Here is a 23,033-nt window from a genome sequence, read left to right as displayed (position 1 = left end):
AGCAGCCATTGTTCTCTGCTTATTGACGTCATAATTCAATTCATTGTCATCACATTGTGTACAGACCGAATGAAAATGGTGGTGAACAATTCGCCTACTGTTTCTTTTGCCGTTGGGTGCACATGATCCTTTAAACGGAAACTTATAGAATTCTTCCCTTTTTATTCTTTGGGATACAGAAATTAATGGAGACAATTCATTCCCGTAAATGCCCATTGGAAACTTACATGAATCTAACTTTTCAAACGAGACAAATTGCAGTATGAAACCATCAATTTTTACTCAGAACGCATGAACATTATATTTACAAACTCATTCATCAATCCTCCATTCCAAACAAGTACCATTCGTTAACTCTGTTCTTCTCGCTCCATTTTCTACCGTAGTTCGCAAACAGGTTTAGTTTCTCTTCCAGCGATTCCACCCAGTAGGCACTGGGGCAGAATGAGCTGAAGGGAGTTCGACATTCGGGACAGGTGTTCTCCCTTCTGCTGCGTTTGAACTCCTTCGCTATCTTCTTGACGCAGCCTAAACAGTAGCAGTGATTGCAGTTGGGCAAAATGGCGAACATCCTCTCTCCCACCGGTTTGTCCATGATGACCTCGAGGCAGATCCCGCACTCTTTCCCGCGGGACTTCTCGATGTAGGTGCTGACGTCGATGTCCCTCTGTAGGTCCTTGATGCACCTGGTTATATGCTCCTGACGCTGGTTTGAGTCGAAAGGGTCGAGGCAAGGAGCGCCGCAGAAATCGCACACCTCGAAGAACATGGTGTGGTAGCTCTCCTCGATGGCCTCGAGTCGTTCCTGATGTTTGGTGTTCCTGGTCGACCTCAGCAGCCTGGTTTCACGCGATGGGGACTCCGAAAGCGGGAACCGGAACAAGGAAGACCCGAAAGGCTTCTTCCAGAACGAACTCCCGCCAGATTTCTTCACGCTGGCTGCCGATGTTACCGACGCAGAGGCGACAATGGGTGTGGACCTCCTGGCGCCTTCCTTCAACGACGACGGCAAGGACTTGGTCGAAGGCTTCTTCAAGTTCCCGGTCTTGATCACCGCCACAGTACCAGAGCTCATGTTGGCACGCACCAGAGACCTCAACTCCAGCTTTTCTTCATCGTACTCCACTGGCGACTCGTCGAAACCAACTCTCTTGCTCGGAGAAGTGTTGTTGTTCTTGCAAGCCACCAGACAAGTCTCTCCGCACACATCTTCCGTTGATCCTGCCTGAGGCGAAAATGACGGACTCTGACTCATGCTCACGAAATAAGAATTTACACTTCGATCCACCTGATCGTCTGACGTTAACGTCACCACCTCTGGCGTACAAGTTTTGAACTTCACTTCCTTCAATGGACCTGCTACCCGTTCCTGAATCTCCGAAGAGTTGTGTCCAGCTTCGTCGCTCACAAGAGAGTCATCCAGTCTTGCAGATGTTTTCAACAGGCCATCCACCAGTGGCGGTATGTTTATGCATAAGCTTCTTATATTCCCATCATACTCTATGTCAATCTTAACTCCTGAGGGGGCTAATTTCTCACTTTGCGCTATCAGATCGCCTGCAGGGGAGACAGAAATGTGAAGTTCGTGAGTTTCAGGCTTTTCAGATGGCGTTGCCTTCGCATTATCGTCCTTGTGCGGAGGGTTTTGGACAGTATCTTTCTCATCAGCACCATCGCAATTACTAGCAGCATTGTGTAATGGTTCAGACATGTTCAACAAAATACTCCACTTCACATGTCATTTCATATGTGAATTGCGATTCAGCTTTAAACTTAACCTTTTGAAATTTTACCATGTGGTGCGAATAGAACTTAGTTATTGCTTCAACCTAACCATAGAGAGTATTTGTGTCTCACCTTTGAATTTACACCTGCCCTTGCACATGCCAGTTGCCATAGTTTAAAGTATGCGCTCCATTGTTGTGTCTTGCCTTAATTGTTACGATAATTTACAAGCCTTTTCTTTGTAATTATTTGAGAGTATGCTCTGATAAACTTCTATGACCATCTGAACTCTTGAGAAATGATGGCTGCGTCGAATTTACCAGCGAGGTGGTGCCTCCCAACGTACTTCAAGAAGGGTGTAGATCAGCGGCGGCTCAAGGGGTAGAGCCGCCGTGCCATGGCACTACCCTCAGAAGAAATTCATACGTCGCCAAGAAAAGTTAAATAAATACATTGATAGTTTACAGACAAGGAGATTCGAATCTTGCAATCGGTGAAGCTGACGTGACGACCGCCCCAACCTCCTCACTGCATCGCCAGCTGTTTCGTTCGTACCTTCGCGAGGCAACAGTCCGTGCCGCCCAAGAGCTGGCCTAAACAAGTTGACACACGTGCAGAGGGTTGAAGAAGTCTCAGCGAGGAACATTTCCATCATGAGCCGAGAACAAAGTGGCAGGGGGCGGGGTTAGCCCATAAGAAACCGTGCCCGTCTTCGCCTGGCCTGGCGAGGGAACTTTCGCAGTGTTTACACGACACAGTTGCCACCTTCAGAAAAAAGTCGCTAAATACGACTGGTTTGTAAGACCCGTTGGGGAAGTAATTTCTACCTACTTTTGGAGAAACGAACCTAATATTTTTCCAAATTTAAATGAACATTTTTGATAATAGATAGATGCACCAAGAGAGACTTTTTTTAAAGATATAAAAGTAAAAAATACTATGATGATGCGAGTTTCCTTTGGCATTTCGACAATTTCTTTTCATAACAAATATATTTTCGACATCCAGTTAGAATACGTGTGCATGGGGGAGGAGAAGGTGATAGGATTTGTTTTTTCTTTCCTCTTCTAATTGTTATATTTTTAGTGAAGTTTCCTGTAGTGTATAAAGATAGGTTAGTGAGTGAAGATGAATCGGATTAGTACGTTATTACTTAAACACATGTTGTTTTCCACGTTACCCAACGAGGACAAACATCTTGGCTAGTGGCGCAACCTCAAGGAGGGGGCGGGGGGCATTGCGGAGTTTTTTTTTTCTATTTACTTGATCACGTTGGCACTACCCATCATAGTTGCCGCCGGCCGCCACTGGTGTAGATTATCTCCCCCTCCCACATTCGCTTTCAGTTAAGATTGTTTACTTGAACCCTAGCTTTCCAGGCTTACCACCTCTTGTTTTTCCATTTTTCAAGTGTGACTGTTTTTGTAAAAAAAAAACTGAAAATAAATCACATTGTTTCCTTAGGATATCCCTAATGTTTCTGTATTACTCTTGTTCATAAATTCATAAAGGTAACCTATACAGGAAGAAAAATTCAGGTGCTGGGCCTATCGCGCCCCTTCCCTTGAGATGTGCGCTCCGACATGACACTCATGCCTCTAACAGTGTACAATTGGTTCGTAATAATGGTGATTTTTGTGATTATTATAATTATTATGTAACTGCACCTATATAAACAAAAATGCAACATTATTTTTTTTATAGGTTTAGTGAATGGTCAAATATGGGTGGGACACTCATGCAATAATTGGTTCTTATTTCTTGTTAATGATGGCCATTCTTGTAATTATCATGTCATTATTCAGTAACAAAATAGTTTCTTGACTTTTAGTGATAAGAAATGTGTGGGACTGAGCTCCCCTCTCTGGTAAGTTTCTTGTACGGTATGCTAGGGTTAAATGGATGTGAGAAATTCAACAAATATAACACTGCACTGTAACGCGACCGACTAAGCCTCCTGCCTAGGTCACTCCCTCCTTTCAGCCTCCCTTTACAACGCTCGCTCTGCAGTTTACACGAAAGAGCCTTTTCACAAATACTGCCGCGGTAGCTCAGTCGTTAGGGCGTCTCCGAGAGACCCGGGTTCGGTCCCCGGCGGGAACGAACCGGAATTTCTTCCACCTGTTAAAGCGTCTCCGTCGCCCGCCCAGCGTCGTATAAAGTGGGTACCTGGGTAAAGGCGGCCAGGGGCGTGGTGTTGATCACATCACCCCCACCTTCGGCCGCGATCAAGGAAGTGTGGGTGGTGCCCTAACTCCACAACACTTGACTTTTCTTTTAATACAAATAATGCAACTGTAGTTTACACTGAATATATAGTCCATACAGTACGCGAATGATGAACAGACTTTTACACAATTTAAAAATTTAATTTGCAAGTCCTCAGCGCTCAATTGGGTTTCCATAATGTTATATTACTTACGTTGCAAGAATTAAAGGAACACAATTTTACTTCTTAAAGTATTATTTCACTTAAAATGATTCGATGAACTCATTTGCAATCTTTTAACACAATACATTTTAAATCAATCTTCTTATATATAAATATAAACTAATCGAAATCAACAACTTTAAAAATATTGACATTGATACAGCGTTCTTAATCTCAATGACATCTGTTAATTTTATAAACATGTGTACAATATAAATAAAGTAAATATTGCTTATGCGTTACCCCCACACCCCCTATACGCCTTCATGGCGTGGTGCTAAGCACAGGGGAACACTTTACTTTATTGCTTATTCGTGAATGTAGAAGACAGTCGCAATACGGCGGGTTGACCAGGCCTGTTGTACTTCTTCGTTCATCTATTTGTTGAACAGATAATCTCAAAGATATTATCCAACCCAAAAGATTAATTATAACCAGTTGCGGATTTATAAAATTTGAGCCTCTAGGCTATCCGTTGTTTTGGGCCCCGCCGACATTACATTAACAGTTTTGTTATCTGGTACTTCACTTCCACTAATTCATGCTGGGTATTACTTGCACTTGTAAACTTCAAAATATAGACACATCTGATTAAAAATTATTCATTAAACTTCGATATAACAATACACTTAGATTTAACGAGAGAGCACTCACCTAAAACTGTAACGCTAGAATTGTCTACCTAATTTTATGAAATAATCAAGTAAAAGGACTTGACACATTGCTATTATCATAATATTAAGGAATTTTAATGGCCTTTGTCACATCTGCCCCTTCAGCGATTCATTTTGTTCTATGATAGCCTAGTGGCAAATCCCCCTCTGATTATAACTATAGCGCAGGAGACAGGTCATGCTAACCAAAGGCATTAAAAAAAAAATATATTTCTTTTTTGAAAGCTTATTTCTTAAGCCAGCTTTTGTTACATATGAGAATATGTCATTAAAATATAAAGTTAAAAAATCTGGAGTTAAAATACGTTGAAGAACGTTCTTACTGGAATCTTGAAAACTCTGAAATTGGACTCGTGCACGATCTAATAAAAAATAACAACTGGTGGTTCAACATTTAACCGAAAGATGGCAGTGCCTACGATAAGAGAAATAAACAAATAGATTAGCCACAACCTACAAAGATGAAGCGTAATGTTTTTTTCTCGGTATTATAGACTACCTGATTGTCCGGCGTTGCCCGGGAATTTATTTATCCCAATCTTCTATTAGACAGGAAAATAATGAATTCTAACTGTAGTGTAAAATAAACTTGGAGTTGAACGGCATTGGGAGTGTCACTATTCATCTTAGCGACTCCGAAAACTAAGGATTCCACAGTAATATCGGTCGTTTTACATGTCACCCCCTTCCCACTCCCATCCCTAGGGGTGTCAGGGGTGTCTTACCCCCACAGTATTTCTTTCCAGATTGTAAGTCATATGTGTACTAAGTTTGGTCATCGTGAATGTCACCAATTAGCTTAGAGACTCCGAAAACTATGGATTCGACACTAATCTAGTTCATTTTTGACATTTCATTTTTCACCCCCTCTCACCCTCCATCCCGATAGGTGATGAACTTGGGAGTTGAACGGCATTGGGAGTGTCACTATTCATCTTAGCGAACCCGAAAACTATGGATTCCTCAGTAATATCGGTTGTTTTCGATTTGCCAGGGGTGTCTTACCTCCACAGTATTTCTTTCGAGATTGCAAGTGATACGTGTACCACGTTTGGTTGAAATCGCTCAAGGCGTTCGAGAGTAAGCCGGAACAAACAAACACACACACACACACACACACATCCATTTTTATATATATAGAAGAAAGAAGGTGTAAGTAACTTAAGACACCAGAAGAGAAACTCTATGACCATAATGATGGAAAATGTTTTCGCATATTACACCCTAAATATTATGTCCACATATTTTTATAAGCAGGTATTTTCAATATGTTGTAGAGTTGTTTCTTTTCCACTGAATGTAAATAAATTACATTCTTTGCTGAGGCGTTCTTTTTATCTGCGATAAATCGATTACATTACCACGTGCTCTGATTGGTCAATATTCTGTCTTGAAATTCTTTGTTTAAATCCTTTTCTGTAGTGACATGGTTGTTTAGGCGGGAAATCTTGGCGGGTATTTACCATAATTTCAATTTTTTATCATTGTATAGCCACACGTGGAAGTTGATGCAGACAATATTTTGTGTGTGGTAACAGAGGAAGTTATGAAAGTGGTATATGTTGTAGCGACAGTTAATGCCATACAACCGAATTAATTAAAATTAAAATAATTCGGGCTTCATTTAGTTTGAGAAAGTTAACTGCATATTTATTCAAAGACGGCATTTTACATATTTTTCATAATGAAATATCTTATTTTCAACATGGTAATCACGCGATCGTGGACTCAATATCCAGTGGAGGCACATAGTCGTTCGGATCCCACTTTAAACTATAGGTCCAGTCCGAATTAGTCTCAATACCATGATTTTAACTTGCAATAAGTAAGATTTTTTTTAAATATATAAATGTATATTTGGTTGTAGCTTTTCAGCTATGCACCAGTTACATTTGTTTTACATTTCATAATTTTATAATACAATATTTTCTCTCACAATATAGTTGGTAAGTACATGTATTATTTTCTTATTTGGGTTCCTCAAAAGTGTTGACAAGACGTATGCGCCATTATATCCTGCTTCTTTTAGATCTCTTAAGAAATAATCACGCGTAGTTACATTAAGGCGACATTCAAATATAATATGATCAGGTGTTCCTTCAGTTGCACCACACTGACAGATTGGGGATTGAACAATCTTCCTAGTGTACAGGTCTTTAGGGGCTAGGGTGTAATTTAGCCGACATCTAAGAAGACTTGTTAAAGAGTTTCTTGAAAGGCCAATGTCTTGATACCAAGGTTCTTTAGTCTTCCCTGTAATTGTCCATTGTTTCTGCCAACTTTTCAACAATCCTGGTTTAGCATGCGACTCTAGCGCTTTTGCAGAAAATTTAATCCGAAGCGATCGGTGCCTTGATTCTTCAGCTGCATACTTGGCTAATGTGTCTGCTATGTGGTTCCCTTCTATGGATGTATGCCCAGGAGTCCAGACGAAGGAAATACTGTATCCTGAGTTGGTTAGTTTGTGATATAAAATTTTTATGTTAACAATGTACCAGTCTACATAGTAATCAGCTGTTATCGAATGGGAAAAATATTTTTGTTGTTGTAACGTTTATTGGATTTACAAGTCAACAATAGTAAAGAATGTGTACAGAGTTACAACAATGGTCTCTAGGGTTTCGATAGATAGTTTTAGAAACGGTTTTTTACAGGATCTGGTAGTAGCGAGCATGTTAGGAAGCAGAATATGTATAAGGGCGCTGCTGGAATAGTCACAAATGGCAACCAATGAGAGTAGGAACACAGTAACGCTTAGCCCTGAGATGGAAGAGTGTGAACTGTGTGGAATTGTCTGTCTAGATCCGTCGAACGAGTCTAAACGCCAAGAACACATACAGAACTGCCTGTCGAACATGGAGAGGGTCATACAGAACGCCGCTGGAGAAGAGAAATCGAAGGATAAAACTTGCGGGATATGCTGGGAGAAGGTGATGGAGAAGCCACTTGGAGAGAGGAAGTTCGGCATACTCATCAATTGCAACCACTGCTACTGCTTGTCCTGCATAAAGACTTGGAGGAGAAGTGACTGCTTCGGTCCAAACTCTACCAGGTCTTGTCCAGAGTGCCGTATCCCCTCTAGCTACATAATCCCCAGCAAGTATTGGGTTGACAAGCTGGACGAGAAGCAGCAGCTTGCTGTGGAATACACGAGGAGATTGGGCTTGGATACGCGGATACCAAGGGAGGAGGAGGATGGGGTGAGGTCATCGCAGTCGGATACGCTGAGCGGGTACTCCACCAACGCAGAGCACGAACAGAGTTCCTTATTCTCACTGTTCCACTTGTACGAACCTGACGAAACCACAGAAGCCACGACCTCGTCACGACACGGATGCGAGTCTGCCTCAAGATGCCAGTACCTGGACCATCTCATGGACGAGATCCTGAAAAGGATGAAGCTCATGGTGCAGACGTACAGGAAGATTAGCCACCAGCGCGAGGTATCCCATGGTTCTGGAAACTGCATCTTGGCTCAGCTACCGAACAACAACCGCACCGCAAGTCAGCAGACTGAGGATCTTTTGAAGGAGATCATACGTCACTTGAACTCCGTTGTACTCAAGTTCTGCAACATCGAGAGCTTAGCTACACCTCGCCCTCAGAACATCAGACGTAGACGCCGCATCAGGAGGAACCATGAAAGAGCTCATAGTTCACACCCATCAATTCCAAACCCCATAGAGCCAGAACTACTCAGATTTTATAACATGTTCCAGGAAACCCCAATGAGACAGGACGTTCTGGGTTTAGGCAGGCTTGGCTGCTTCCCAGATCGCACAAGTGAAACGATGTTGGACAGACTGAGACTTGCAACCCAGCTCCAACCACACCATATAATACCGTTTGACCTTTCTCCACCCTATGAGGCAGAATCGTACTACTCCTTTCAGCCGAGGATGGAGGAACTGGCTTCCAGACGAGACTGGACCACCTGGCCAGACGACTGGGACAGCTCGAGAGGGACAAGGCTGATAGATCTCCTGGAGGAGTACCACGATGTCCGGAATGCAGAGAGAGGCTTGACCGAGGTATCCGGCATCAGGGATGCTTTGTTCTCCAGTTTCCGGAGCGTGCAACAAGATGTCGATAGCGTCTTTTTGGGGCTCCAAAGTCTTGCTTCCAGTTTAAGACATGCCGGAACAACCCCTCGAGATGAAGGAGACAATACTTGCTGAACCCCCTTTTGATCTCTTGCGACACTCTCCATATCCAAAAATTCACATCTAACTTTATCCAGACTTTTGATTTGTTAACACATAAATCCATTCTTTTTTTAGCATGAGCACAGGAAAAAACGAAAAGTGTGGAATATTTACAATAATTTTAGTTTTCTGACAGTCTTTGTTACTAATAAAGTTCATCACTTGCCTATTTACCTGTTCATTGCTTTAATTCGTATCTTCTCAACAGTGGCGTATGCTTGGTTGAAAACCTGGGCTATCTCACTGTACTGTAGTGTTCGAATGGACATATAATGTGATGAGGGTGGAGGGGTTTTGAAACACTGACAAACAATTATTTTTTCACCTTAAAATTCCGTTTTTCATGAATTTACTCAATTGTTGTAAAGTTTGGTATCTTCCGATTCAATCTGGAAACAAACTATGGCAGCTGGACACACTGTGGATGGGGAGATGCACTTTTTCCTTAGATGTTTCTTTTTCCCTTCCATACAATTTTTTTACTCCAAAAATTTCCCATTCTTAGGAAAGGTAACACTGCTTTCAAGGCGAAGGCTAGCCCTCGGTATAAAAGCATGTTAATCGGCCAGTATGGTGGGAAGACTTGCGGCACTTGAAGAAACCCAAGCCGGTTGCCAACTCTTAAAGAATCATCATCTTCTTATTGAGTAGTGTAAGTTGAGCGCTTCAACGCAGTACTTGGTAAGAGTGCATTTGTAGCCTCTTTTTTTATCAATTGAAAATCAGTTTTTGACATATTTTGACAATATTTTGTCGACGTTTTAGCGCTTAGCGATGTTTCAGTGAAATTTCCCTTTTTTCCCACTCGTATTTGGTACGAGCTCTTTTTTAGCCTCTTTTTTTATCAATTGAATATCAGTTTTTGATATATTTTGACAATTTTTTGTCGATGTTTTAGCGTTTAGCGATGTTTTAGTAAAATTTCCCTTTTTTTCCACCTCACACTTGTAGGTATATCATAGTATGTATGCTTCGTTCTGGACCCACCCTTTGACCTACTTTTTATTTTACGACGTTTTACGGACTAAACTAACCTATATTGAGAGAAAAATGGACAGAAAAAGCTCTGGCATCACTTTTTAAGCTATTTTTTACCTCCTGCAAATTTTGCTCTTATGCTAACTCGCTCTTTGACCTACTTTTGAAATGACTTACGACATTTTCCTATAAGGCTGTCTCCTCTTACTGTAAGGTCCCTCAGTGTAATCTACTACGACCTTGCTCTCAGCGTAATCTGCCACGATGTTTTGTTTTTAAAACTCATGTGTGATCTTCTACAATGTGTGTGTGTGTGATAATCAAAATTATTTTTGTTAAGGAAATCCCTGGCCCCCAAAAAAAGAAAAAATCCCGCCAGGGGTGCGTGGTGCAGTGATATAACTTAACCTATTATTTTTTATTTACGCACCGAACTAACTTATATTGGACTCTGTTTGTTTTAATATTTCAGTCGAGAATAATAGAGTGTGAAAAATTCGAGATATTTGCAATTTAACGCAGGACTTGGAAAAAAATTTCGATTGATGAAAAAAAATGGTTCCATGACGACCTATGTTTATTTTGGTATGGGAGGACAGAGGACACCGAGACTCGACCGACGCACTAAACCCGACCTCTCTACGACTATTCGTTCAAAAATTACGAGTGATCAAAGTTTTTGGGAGGGGGTGGGCTAACTTCTTACCCCTTGACCCCAGGACCACCAAAACTTGGTATACGTATTCTACACCTCCAAAATCGACAGGGGGGGGGGTAGCTTCGCTACCGGGATGGGGGTGTTTTTCGATATATTTTTTCGATAACTCTTACCATTTTCGAGATATTTGCAATTTAAGATTTTTTTAACGCTGGACTTAGAAAATTTTCGATTGATGAAAAATTGGTTCTATGACGACCTATGCCAATTTTGGTAGGAGAGGACAGAGGACACCTAGACTCGACCGATGTTCGATCGGAATATTTTTGGTTCCATGACGACCTATGTTTATTTTGGTATGGGAGGACAGAGGACACATAGACGATGCTAACGCAAGAAATCCCAGCTCTCTATGATCATCCTTTCGAAAGTTACGAGCGATGAAAAAATATTTTGGCAATTGGCCCACCCTTGACCCAGGACCTATAAAAATTTTGTACACGTACTCTGCATCACCAAAATCGACAAAAGGGTCAACGGGGAGGATTTTTGCGCTATCTCTCTCACTGTTTTTTTTCCAGACATTTGAAATTTAACGCAGGACTTGGAAAATTTTTTCGACAGAGGGGTCAAATTTGATTCCATGACGACCTATGTTTATTTTGTTAGACGATCAAAAAGAATACCGAGACTCGACCAACGCACTAAACCCGACCTTTCTGCGACTATTTGTTCAAAAGTTACGAGTGATCAAAGTTTTTGGGAGGTGGGCTAACTTCTTACCCCTTGACCCCAGGACCACCAAAACTTGGTACACGTATTCTACACCTCCAAAATCGACAGGGGGGTAGCTTCGCTACCGGGATGGGGGTGTTTTTCGATATATTTTTTCGATAACTCTTACTATTTTCGAGATATTTGCAATTTAAGATTTTTTTAACGCTGGACTTAGAAAATTTTCGATTGATGAAAAATTGGTTCTATGACGACCTATGCCAATTTTGGTAGGAGAGGACAGAGGACACCTAGACTCGACCGATGCACTAAACCCGACCTCTCTACGCCTACTCTACGTTACCAAAAAAAATCGACAAGGGGAGATTTTTCGATAACTCTCACTGTTTCTAAGGTACTTAGGTTTTTTTGATAGACGACAACGACGGAGTCATCAATGAGTAATCATCTGTGAACTCGGTGAACACAAGTCAATTTTTTTCAGTAGGTCAATATTTTTTTTTTCTTATTTCTTAGTGAATGGGTTAGGTGACTTGCAACGACGAAGGCCTTCTAGCAACACGTACTTAGCTTATGTCGGCGTAATTTGCTAAAATATGTCTTTAACTATTGTTATTTAGGAACCGCCTCAGTCCTGTTGTTAATTTGGAAAAGGTAATTGATTCAAAAATAACAAGGGGGGCAATTAAAGGTTCCAAATGACAATAGTTAGAGTTTTTATCCAATCTAGTAGTGTGGATTGGTTGAAATCTCCAAGGCGTATTTTGCATTTTTTTTTCAAATATGAACATGTTAAAACTGAACTGGGCTAATAATTTCTTAATTGCAATTATTTTTCCAAAAAAAAACAACAACTTCTGCAACACAGAAATGTTAGCAAGAATTCTCATGTAACCTAGTTGTTTTTACTCAGACAAAATCAATAGTTTTGCATTCCAAATATTCCCCGAGTGTGTGCGCGCGCGCGCGTGTGTGTGCGTGTGTGTGTGTAGATGTGACGTCGACCTATTAAGAATATCACGTCAATAATACTAGCTTGGATATGTCATGATCTTTTTTTTTCTCTATAAAAGAGAGAGAGAGAGGGGGGGGTCATGTAACTGGTGATTTGCTTGGCTAAGAGAAACTTCCTGAGAATTTTTTCCATTCCAAATATTCTTGTATATGTGTGTGTGTGTGGTTGTGTAGAGATTGATGCGCTTATGTATGTGTGTAAATATTAAGTTTTTGATCTGTTAAGAATATTATATCAATAATATTGTCTCGGGAATGTTATGCTCTTCCCTTTTCTCTATAAAAAAGAGAGATTTGTGTTGATTGTTTGGTTAAAAAAATTTCCTAATTATTTGTTTTGGCACAAGAATTGTTTGCATTCCAAATATTCCTAAGTGTTCGCGTAAAGATTGATGCATTAACCTGTTAAGAATATCACATCAATAATACCGGCTCGGAAATATCATGTCCTCTCCCTCTATAGAAGGTCATATAAATGTGCTAATTGGTTGGCTAAGGGGGATTTCCTGATTAGTAAATTGAGGTTATAAATACGTACGCATAAAGATTTTGCTAATATGGAATGCTAAAGCTCAGTACTTGGCTCTCTCAGGGATTCGAATTTTTTTAGGTTAAACAGCATAGAAATTTCACAGCAAGAATTCTCATATTTACTGACGATATTCTTAACAACCTGTGTTGTGATGCCACTATAAACTGTATACAAAATATGCAGTCCCTAGAATGAGATGGACGAGGCTTATGCACCTTGACCTATACAGTTGTACAATCTGGTAATGAATAGATGTTTTTTTTTTATTAAGCATAGCAGTGTGTTTTCGCTTATTTTAATATCAGGCAACAATGTTAGAAAGTGCCCCCCCCCCCCAAGAATACAATTTAAAATCACTAATGTGATATGGGCCTCTCCGATGGCGCAGTGGTAGTGTCGTCGCCTTGTAATCAGGGGGTCCCGGGTGCGATCCCTGGTGGAGACATGTAGTGGTTCGGATCCCACTTTAAACTGTAGGTCCAGTCTCGATTAGCCTTACTGTGCATAAAGTGGACTTAAAACACCAACTCAACTCAACTCAACTAATGTGATATGAACTTTTTTTTCACTTGTGTGTATTTGAATATGAAAGTGATTTACTTTGGAATGATTGAGGAGAACAATCACAAATAAGCTTGCAACGGTATTGGGAGGTGTCACGAGTTCAAACTTCAGACGATTTCTGTTAATCTGCTAAGGCAATATCAGTACGAAAAATTTTGTAAAAAAAAGAAGAGGCAATTCTAGCTAATGGCAACGATGAGGATGAATAATGGTAATTATGATGAAATTGATGTGTGGCACTTAGAAAACAAAACTTCAAAGTGTATTGCAAAAACAGCTACAATTGACCCCCCCCCTCCCCAAATACAAGGCAGTTAACAGAGGTGTATTTTTGTTGGTTTACGAGTCTGAGGGCTTAAGTTAGTATGTTCACTATAGCTATACATATTAAAAAATGAAATAACCTGAGCAATAAAATATAACAATACCGATTCTGGCTTTTTGTCGGATGACGTAGTGGTAATGTTGTTGCAATCCCACACCCTGATGGCGTATAGACTTAAATGTTTTGCATAACATGAAATACTGTTAATGGGAATGTGTTGTTTCTAATGTTCAATATAGAAAGCAGATAACAAGAAAAAGAAGAAAAGAAATGTTGCAAGTAGATACGGAGCCTCAACCCAAACACATATATGATCAGACAGGATGTCAACAATGCATTCATAACTAACATGTGATTATTCAAAAAATGAAATAGTGCAGTGGGAAACAATGAACTAACTAACTCTCTAGGCTTTTTAAACCCGAAGAGAGCAAAATACAAGCACAAGCGTAAATAATTAAATAAGTTCGAATTTTTTGATCTAGGTATGGATGCAGACAGGTACTAAGTTTTGTGTGTGAACACAATTGATAATGGAAAATCCCCTTCAATATAATAGCATAGTGGTAATGTTGGTCTTGCCTTGTTCCTATCGATAACATAGTGGTTACACGAAAGAAAGAAATAAAAAAAAAAATATTTGTCCCCTATTAAGAAATACTTCTCGAAATTATTCAACTACTTTTTTCTCTTCCTATCTTCGTAACTAAAAAAAAAAATGTTTTGTCAAATGTTTGGATGACTATGAAAATATTGAAACATATGATGTAATAATAAAACGTTGTTGCATTGTAATCAAATAAATTCGTTGAATATGTAGAATATGGTAGGATATATCTTAAAATGTTAGAAGCTTCCAAAAAAAAATAAAACTCCTGTAGGATTTTCCGTGTAGCAGTGAGACACACTAACTAACTAACTAACTAACTAACTAACTAACTAACTAACTAACTCCCTAGCCTTCTTAAACCCGAAGGTTTAGCAACACAGGCCTTCTATTTGTCCCTATCTTGAGCAAGTTCTATATACTCTTTTCCATCCCTACCGATTTTCTTTAGGTCCATCTCAACGTTGTCCCTCCATCTTCGTCTTGGTCTTCCTACAGGTCTCTTAAGTAGGCTTAATTCAGGAAATGCATGTTACTTTTTTCTTCATAAACTTTTGTCTTCTTGTTTAATATCTAAGATACTAAATGTTAAAATATCCAATAACAGTAATTGTGCCTGTGGATGCGAAAACTTGATCCCTTGCATTGACATTGAGAGTATTTGAAAATAAGATTCTTAGGAAAATATTTTAAAAGGGGATGAAGAAACAAGTGAATGGTGAAGATTACATAATTTAGAAGTATATAATTTATGTTAGTTTCCAAGTATTATTAGATTGATGATTAAATCACAAATACTTAGGTGGGCACGAATGAGAAAGGAGATTTTACAGGAATCTTGTTGGGAAACCTGATGGTAAAGGACCAAAACGAAGATGGAGATGAATCTAAAAGAAATCTGTAAAAATTGGAATAGAATATACATAAATTTTTGCTCAGGATAAGTACAAATTGAACTGTAACTACGAATTTTCAGAATCAAGAGTGCTAGAGAATTAATTAATTAATTAATATTTAATGTAATAAAGGTAGTAATATAGTGTTCTTATCGAGAAGAGAATTTCTACAAAACTTATTTTTCCTCGTACGTTTACTAATAGCAGTTATATTTGACATGTTTGACTAATCGCGAATCAACGTACGGAAGTCGTTGGAAGCAGTTTGAAGACTGAAATGGTTATAGAAGGACACTTATTATAATGTTAATATTTTAGTATAATGTTTCTAGGAATTGCTTCTCGATAATGTTTCTAGAAATTGCTTCTCGATAATGTTTGGTATTTAATTTAATCTGTTGTTAGATAAAATAATTATTAGAATTTAAGGATGGAAAATATGAACAGCGAATGAATGATACGTTTGACTAATCGTGAAGATGAATATCACAGTACGTTTTTATCGTTCTTCTATAAACGTTGAAACGTTTAAGAACGTATAAGAACGTTTCGGTAAACGAATCATAGAACCAATTTTTCATCAATCGAAAATTTTCTAAGTCCAGCGTTAAAAAAATCTTAAATTGCAAATATCTCGAAAATAGTAAGAGTTATCGAAAAAATATATCGAAAAACACCCCCATCCCGGTAGCCAAGCTACCCCCCCCTGTCGATTTTGGAGGTGTAGAATACGTGTACCAAGTTTTGGTGGTCCTGGGGTCAAGGGGTAAGAAGTTAGCCCACCTCCCAAAAACTTTGATCACTCGTAACTTTTGAACAAATAGTCGCAGAAAGGTCGGGTTTAGTGCGTTGGTCGAGTCTCGGTATTCTTTTTGATCTTCTAACAAAATAAACATAGGTCGTCATGGAATCAAATTTGACCCCTCTGTCGAAAAAATTTTCCAAGTCCTGCGTTAAATTTCAAATGTCTGGAAAAAAACAGTGAGAGAGATAGCGCAAAAATCCTCCCCGTTGACCCTTTTGTCGATTTTGGTGATGCAGAGTACGTGTACAAAATTTTTATAGGTCCTGGGTCAAGGGTGGGCCAATTGCCAAAATATTTTTTCATCGCTCGTAACTTTCGAAAGGATGATCATAGAGAGCTGGGATTTCTTGCGTTAGCATCGTCTAGGTGTCCTCTGTCCTCCCATACCAAAATAAACATAGGTCGTCATGGAACCAAAAATATTCCGGTCGAACATCGGTCGAGTCTAGGTGTCCTCTGTCCTCTCCTACCAAAATTGGCATAGGTCGTCATAGAACCAATTTTTCATCAATCGAAAATTTTCTAAGTCCAGCGTTTAAAAATTGCAAATATCTCGAAAATGGTAAGAGTTATCGAAAAAATATATCGAAAAACACCCCCATCCCGGTAGCAAAGCTACCCCCCCCCTGTCGATTTTGGAGGTGTAGAATACGTATACCAAGTTTTGGTGGTCCTGGGGTCAAGGGGTAAGAAGTTAGCCCACCCCCTCCCAAAAACTTTGATCACTCGTAATTTTTGAACGAATAGTCGTAGAGAGGTCGGTTTTAGTGCGTCGGTCGAGTCTCGGTGTCCTCTGTCCTCCCATACCAAAATAAACATAGGTCGTCATGGAACCATTTTTTTTTCATCAATCGAAATTTTTTTCCAAGTCCTGCGTTAAATTGCAAATATCTCGAATTTTTCACACTCTATTATTCTCGACTGAAATATTAAAACAAACAGAGTCCAATATAAGTTAGTTCGGTGCGTAAATAAAAAAATAATAGGTTAAGTTATATCACTGCACCACGCACCCCTGGCGGGATTTTTTCTTTTTTTGGGGGCCAGGGATTTCCTTAACAAAAATAATTTTGATTATCACACACACACACATTGTAGAAGATCACACATGAGTTTTAAAAACAAAACACCGTGGCAGATTACGCTGAGAGCAAGGTCGTAGTAGATTACACTGAGGGACCTTACAGTAAGAGGAGACAGCCTTATAGGAAAATGTCGTAAGTCATTTCAAAAGTAGGTCAAAGAGCGAGTTAGCATAAGAGCAAAATTTGCAGGAGGTAAAAAATAGCTTAAAAAGTGATGCCAGAGCTTTTTCTGTCCATTTTTCTCTCAATATAGGTTAGTTTAGTCCGTAAAACGTCGTAAAATAAAAAGTAGGTCAAAGGGTGGGTCCAGAACGAAGCATACATACTATGATATACCTACAAGTGTGAGGTGGAAAAAAAGGGAAATTTTACTAAAACATCGCTAAACGCTAAAACATCGACAAAAAATTGTCAAAATATATCAAAAACTGATATTCAATTGATAAAAAAAGAGGCTAAAAAAGAGCTCGTACCAAATACGAGTGGGAAAAAAGGGAAATTTCACTGAAACATCGCTAAGCGCTAAAACGTCGACAAAATATTGTCAAAATATGTCAAAAACTGATTTTCAATTGATAAAAAAAGAGGCTACAAATGCACTCTTACCAAGTACTGCGTTGAAGCGCTCAACTTACACTACTTTATTGAAATGAACAATTTTATGCACGTTCTCCAATCGATTTTTCTTTTGCAATTTAGTCTCTGGGCTTTGCAGGTAGCGTAGCTAGCCTAGAATATACGCCTCTGCTTCACAGCTAACTGAAGCATTAATTAACATATATGGTACATTCCAGCGTAAGTGATGCAACTTCAATGAACGAATGAATATATTAAAATTATTGGGTGCGTCGACACAAATGGCTATTTTTCACCCTTCAAAGTACACAAGTAAACAACATCCTACGCAACACACTAAAGAGGTACCGATACACTAAACAACATCCTACGCAACACATTAAAGAGGTAACGATACGCTAAACAACTTCCTACGCAACACATTAAAGAGGTAACGATACGCTAAACAACTTCCCACGCAACACATTAAAGAGGTAACGATACGCTAAACAACTTCCTACGCAACACATTAAAGAGGTAACGATACGCTAAACAACTTCCTACGCAACACATTAAAGAGGTAACGATACGCTAAACAACTTCCTACGCAACACATTAAAGAGGTAACGATACGCTAAACAACTTCCTACGCAACACATTAAAGAGGTAACGATACGCTAAACAACGTCCTACGCAACACATTAAAGAGGTAACGATACGCTAAACAACTTCCTACGCAACACATTAAAGATGTAACGATACACTAAACAACTTCCTACGCAACACACTAAAGAGGTAACGATACGCTAAACAACGTCCTACGCAACACATTAAAGAGGTAACGATACACTAAACAACATCCTACGCAACACACTAAAGAGGTAACGATACGCTAAACAACGTCCTACGCAACACACTAAAATGGTAACGATACGCTAAAAAACTTCTTCAGAAACAATGTAAGAAGCCCGCTCTTCTCAAAAAATCTAAAAACATTTGTTGTCATCATTTCCCAACATGGATGATAACAGTTGGAAAGATTAAAATGATCCAAATCCAGGAATTTCACAACATGTACGTCAGTTTTTCAATTTCCCCATGTGCAAAGTAATGTACATGGAGTACATTACTTAGGAGTAATATTAACAAATGAAAATTATATTAAAGAGGAAATAAAAAGTAGGCTTAATTCAGGAAATGCATGTTACTTCTCTCTTCATAAACTTTTGTCTTCTCGTTTAATATCTAAGAAACTAAAAGTTAAAATATACAAAACAGTAATTTTGCCTGTAGTATTATATGGGTGTGAAACTTGGACCCTTACATTGAAAGAGGAACATAAATTGGGAGTATTTGAAAATAAGATCCTTAGGAAAATATTTGGACCTAAAAGGGATGAGGAGACAGGTGAGTGGAGAAGGTTACATAATTTAGAACTACATAATTTGTACTCATGTCCAGATATTATTAGAATAATTAAATCAAGAAGACTTAGGTGGGCAGGCCATGTGGCACGAATGGGAGAGGAAAGAGGAGTTTACAGGATTCTTGTTGGGAAACCAGATGGTAAGAGACCTGTAGGAAGGCCAAGACGAAGATGGAGGGACAACGTTGAGATGGACCTAAAGGAAATCGGTAGGGATGGAAAAGAGTATATAGATCTTGCTCAAGATAGGGACAGATGGAAGGCCTGTGTTGCTGCAGCCATGAACCTTCGGGTTTAAGAAGGCTAGAGAGTTAGCAAAGTAGATGGGATTGAGATCGGGCGAACGTGGTGACTATTCCACAAGGCTATAAGCTCAGCTGTAATCTGAAAACAACAACACAGACTTTATACGCACTTTCAGAGCAGTCTTTAGCAGCTATCTTGCACTTGCGGAGAACAGTGATCGCTCCGTGCGATTCGAGCTTCTCACCTGCACACTTCGCCTCAAGGCCAGTAAACAGCAGAGCAGGAGTGGGGAAGCAGCTTGAAGTGATATTTACAAATATTGCGGGGGAAGGCATCCCCTTTTCACGAAACCACCTCCTGATTCATCTGTAATGATTACAAATCCACACTGCACTGTTACTCACGAAAGGATGACGAGATGTCTCTCAATCTACTAACGCAACCGACGAAGCCCCCTGCATCGCCCACTCCCTCCTTTTCGGCATCTTACAGCGCAACAGTACCGCTGCTCGCTCTGTAGTCCACACGTGCACACGAGAACGCTCTTCCACAAATACGGCTGGTTGACAAGGCCTGCTGTAGATATATGACTGGACCACAATGCAGCTACTCGATATGAAAATAAATAGGATTATCTAATTCCTTTTCTTTTTGAAAGTATTACATAGGTCTATTGCGGACACAACAAAGGTGGTTTGATTTTTTCATGAGAATTATTGCTTGAAGTCGTTCGCTGGTGAGGGTAACACGTTACTAACTGGAGAAACCCAGAAGATTGGCGAACCTTCCTTAATTACTGAATTAAAGTACTCAAGGATGAAATATAGAAAGTTTATTTTTATGGAAGGGAAAGTGTAGAAAGTCTACAGGTATATCCCATATCCGATTGTTTTCACTTATCTTTAAGTGGCTGAAGAGTATTGTTTAATCAATGAACAAGGAACGAAAGTAGAATTGCCGAGTACCTACAGCCCTGTAAAACGATCTCTCTCTTATTTATACGAGGGAGGATCAAATGAAAACCTTAAAAGTGCAATAAATGCTAGAATGTAACAATGAAAAGGAAATCGTACCACTTATTTTTCAACGTAGTCCCCTTGACGTTCAATGCAAGTATTCCACCGTTTCGGAAGTGCATGGATACCACGGTGGAAGAATTCTTTTGATCGAGATTGTAGCCACTCGTGCTCCGCATTGTTCACCTCTTCATCACTATTGAAATGTTTGCCGCCCATCGCTTCCTTGAGTGGTCCAAATAAATGAAAGTCACTGGGGGCAAGGTCTGGTGAATAGGGTGGATGAATGAGACACTCAAATTTGATGTCATCGATAGTCTCAACGGTCAAACGGGCAGTATGCGGTCGGGCGTTGTCATGCTGTAGGAGTACTCCTGAGGACAAAAGTCCTCGCCGTTTACGCCTGATTGCAGGGCGAAGTTCATTTTTCAGCATGTTTGAATACGAGGAACTGGTTACTATCACTCCTTTGTCCATGTACTGTTCCAAAATTATTCCCTTAGAATCCCAGAAGAGAGTGACCTTTCCTGCTGATGGTGAGTGCGGAATTTGTTTGGTTTCGGCGAAGAGCTATGCCGCCTTTCCTTGCTCGCTTTCTTGGTTTCTGGTTGATGATAGTAAACCCAGGTCTCATCGCCTGTAACAATCCTGATGATGTTTTTGGGGCTATCGTGAATGGTTTTTGGGGCTATTCGTCAATGGTTTGTGGGGCTATCGTGAATGGTTTTTGGGGCTATCCGTCAATGGTTTCTGATGACATAATGAACACGAAAGTAGGTATTTTTAGGTTAAGGAGGTTGAAACACTACATACCCACTCCAAATCGACAAAACACAAGCACAACGCGCGATAATCCACAGCTGTGCGCGCCATATTGTATGTTTCGCAACGGAAGAAAGGAACCAAAAGAATTACTCGTAATGTGAAAAATCGATGTTATTTTCGTTTAAAAAGCATAATGGCACCTTCAACTATGTTCCGCAATACACAATTCGTAAGTACAAACCATCCGAAACACAAAATATCCGATAAAGCAATTATAAAAATGAAATTATTAAAACACACAGTAACTGTTTGTACGAAGAGTCTTGTGGTATGAACATTCGACACACTCAATTCGGAAATTTGCAATAAGTTAATTGATCGATTCATTGCCTTGATTTCATTTACTTCACTTTTGCATCATTTTTGGGCTAATCGCGAAGATGAGGATGAATGGTGATAAATTGAGGTGGATGAAGAGAGAATCACCATGACGACACAACATTAGCCCTACAGGTGATTATACTGGCCATTATACTGATTCTCCCCATTATTGCTATTAGTATTAATGTTAGTATAGTGGGATCCACGAGTATTACCGTGAAAATTGTCCATCACCATATTCGTGCACTTTATTTGACCCAACTCAAAACAAGCTGTTGACAACTTCTGCACCAGCATACATAAAAATCCATCGCTTAAAAACTCATAGGATGCGAGAGAAAAATTAATGAAAATAGTCATGGACAGTTTGCATGATAATACTCATGGATCCCACTGTACTATTATTGGTTGCATGAGTAGCATTCATTCTCTTATGGTTTAATAGTTTGTAAATATTGAAAAGTTTTTTCTTCATTTTCCTCAACTTGCTCTTGCATTACATATCTATCCTTAATAATCACTATTCGTCGTAAACCTTTGTAAACTGTGCTTTAGAACACTGTTATTGCGTGTTCTTAATACATAAATAAATAAATAAATATCGCACTCGCCTCTTAGTCTCTGGCTAAGCGCTTACAAAATGGAGTGCTTTGGTCCCATCTGGTACTATATGTCTGTGATCCACTGCTCGTGTAAGGAATATGTTTATATTACTCTCAGAAGAGAATATTCTTCAGCAAAAAAGATAGAAAATTGCTTTTGATTGTGTGTCTTGATTCAATTGACATTAAATAACAGCTGGGCAATGATTCTTACGTCGTTACAATAAATTATGAAAATATGTATAAATTTATGAACCGAAATTGCCTTTAGGGAAATTTTGTATGCACACCCAAAAAGCGTATGAGTTAGTATTCAGAGTTAAGAATACGTAACAGTTCCTTCATACAAATAACTTCCACATATTTAACTTACGTTGAAATAACCTGAAAAGCGTTAATTATAAAAATGCAACTCCAAAGCAATCGCTCAATGCACAAAGAAAGTGTCTCATTGGGCACATTAGTGTAATTTAAATTATGTTTTGAGTGGAAAAGAATATCTTTCGATTGAAAACAAAGCTGTAACGCGATTAAGCTAAAGAATTCGGATATTTTGTTACAAGATCAAGACTTATCATTGTGGGTTAAATTATTTTGAAGTTTCGACAACTTTGTTGACCTGTCTTCTAGTTCGTGTTCTGGCCCTTTCTCCATGTCTTAGTTGCAATTCTTATTTTCTCCTTTATTCCGTTTCGCACGGCTGTCTTGTTACTTGTGTATGGGAATCTTGAAACACCGTATACTTATATTTCTGTTGCCACGTATTGCCCTAGGGCCAGGTAATACGAGCAATAGGTCTAATTTAATC

Source organism: Lepisma saccharinum, chromosome 30 (genome assembly GCF_977018435.1).
Source record: "Lepisma saccharinum chromosome 30, izLepSacc3.1, whole genome shotgun sequence".
Taxonomy (NCBI): domain Eukaryota; kingdom Metazoa; phylum Arthropoda; class Insecta; order Zygentoma; family Lepismatidae; genus Lepisma; species Lepisma saccharinum.
Note: the sequence above shows the minus strand (reverse complement) of the source record.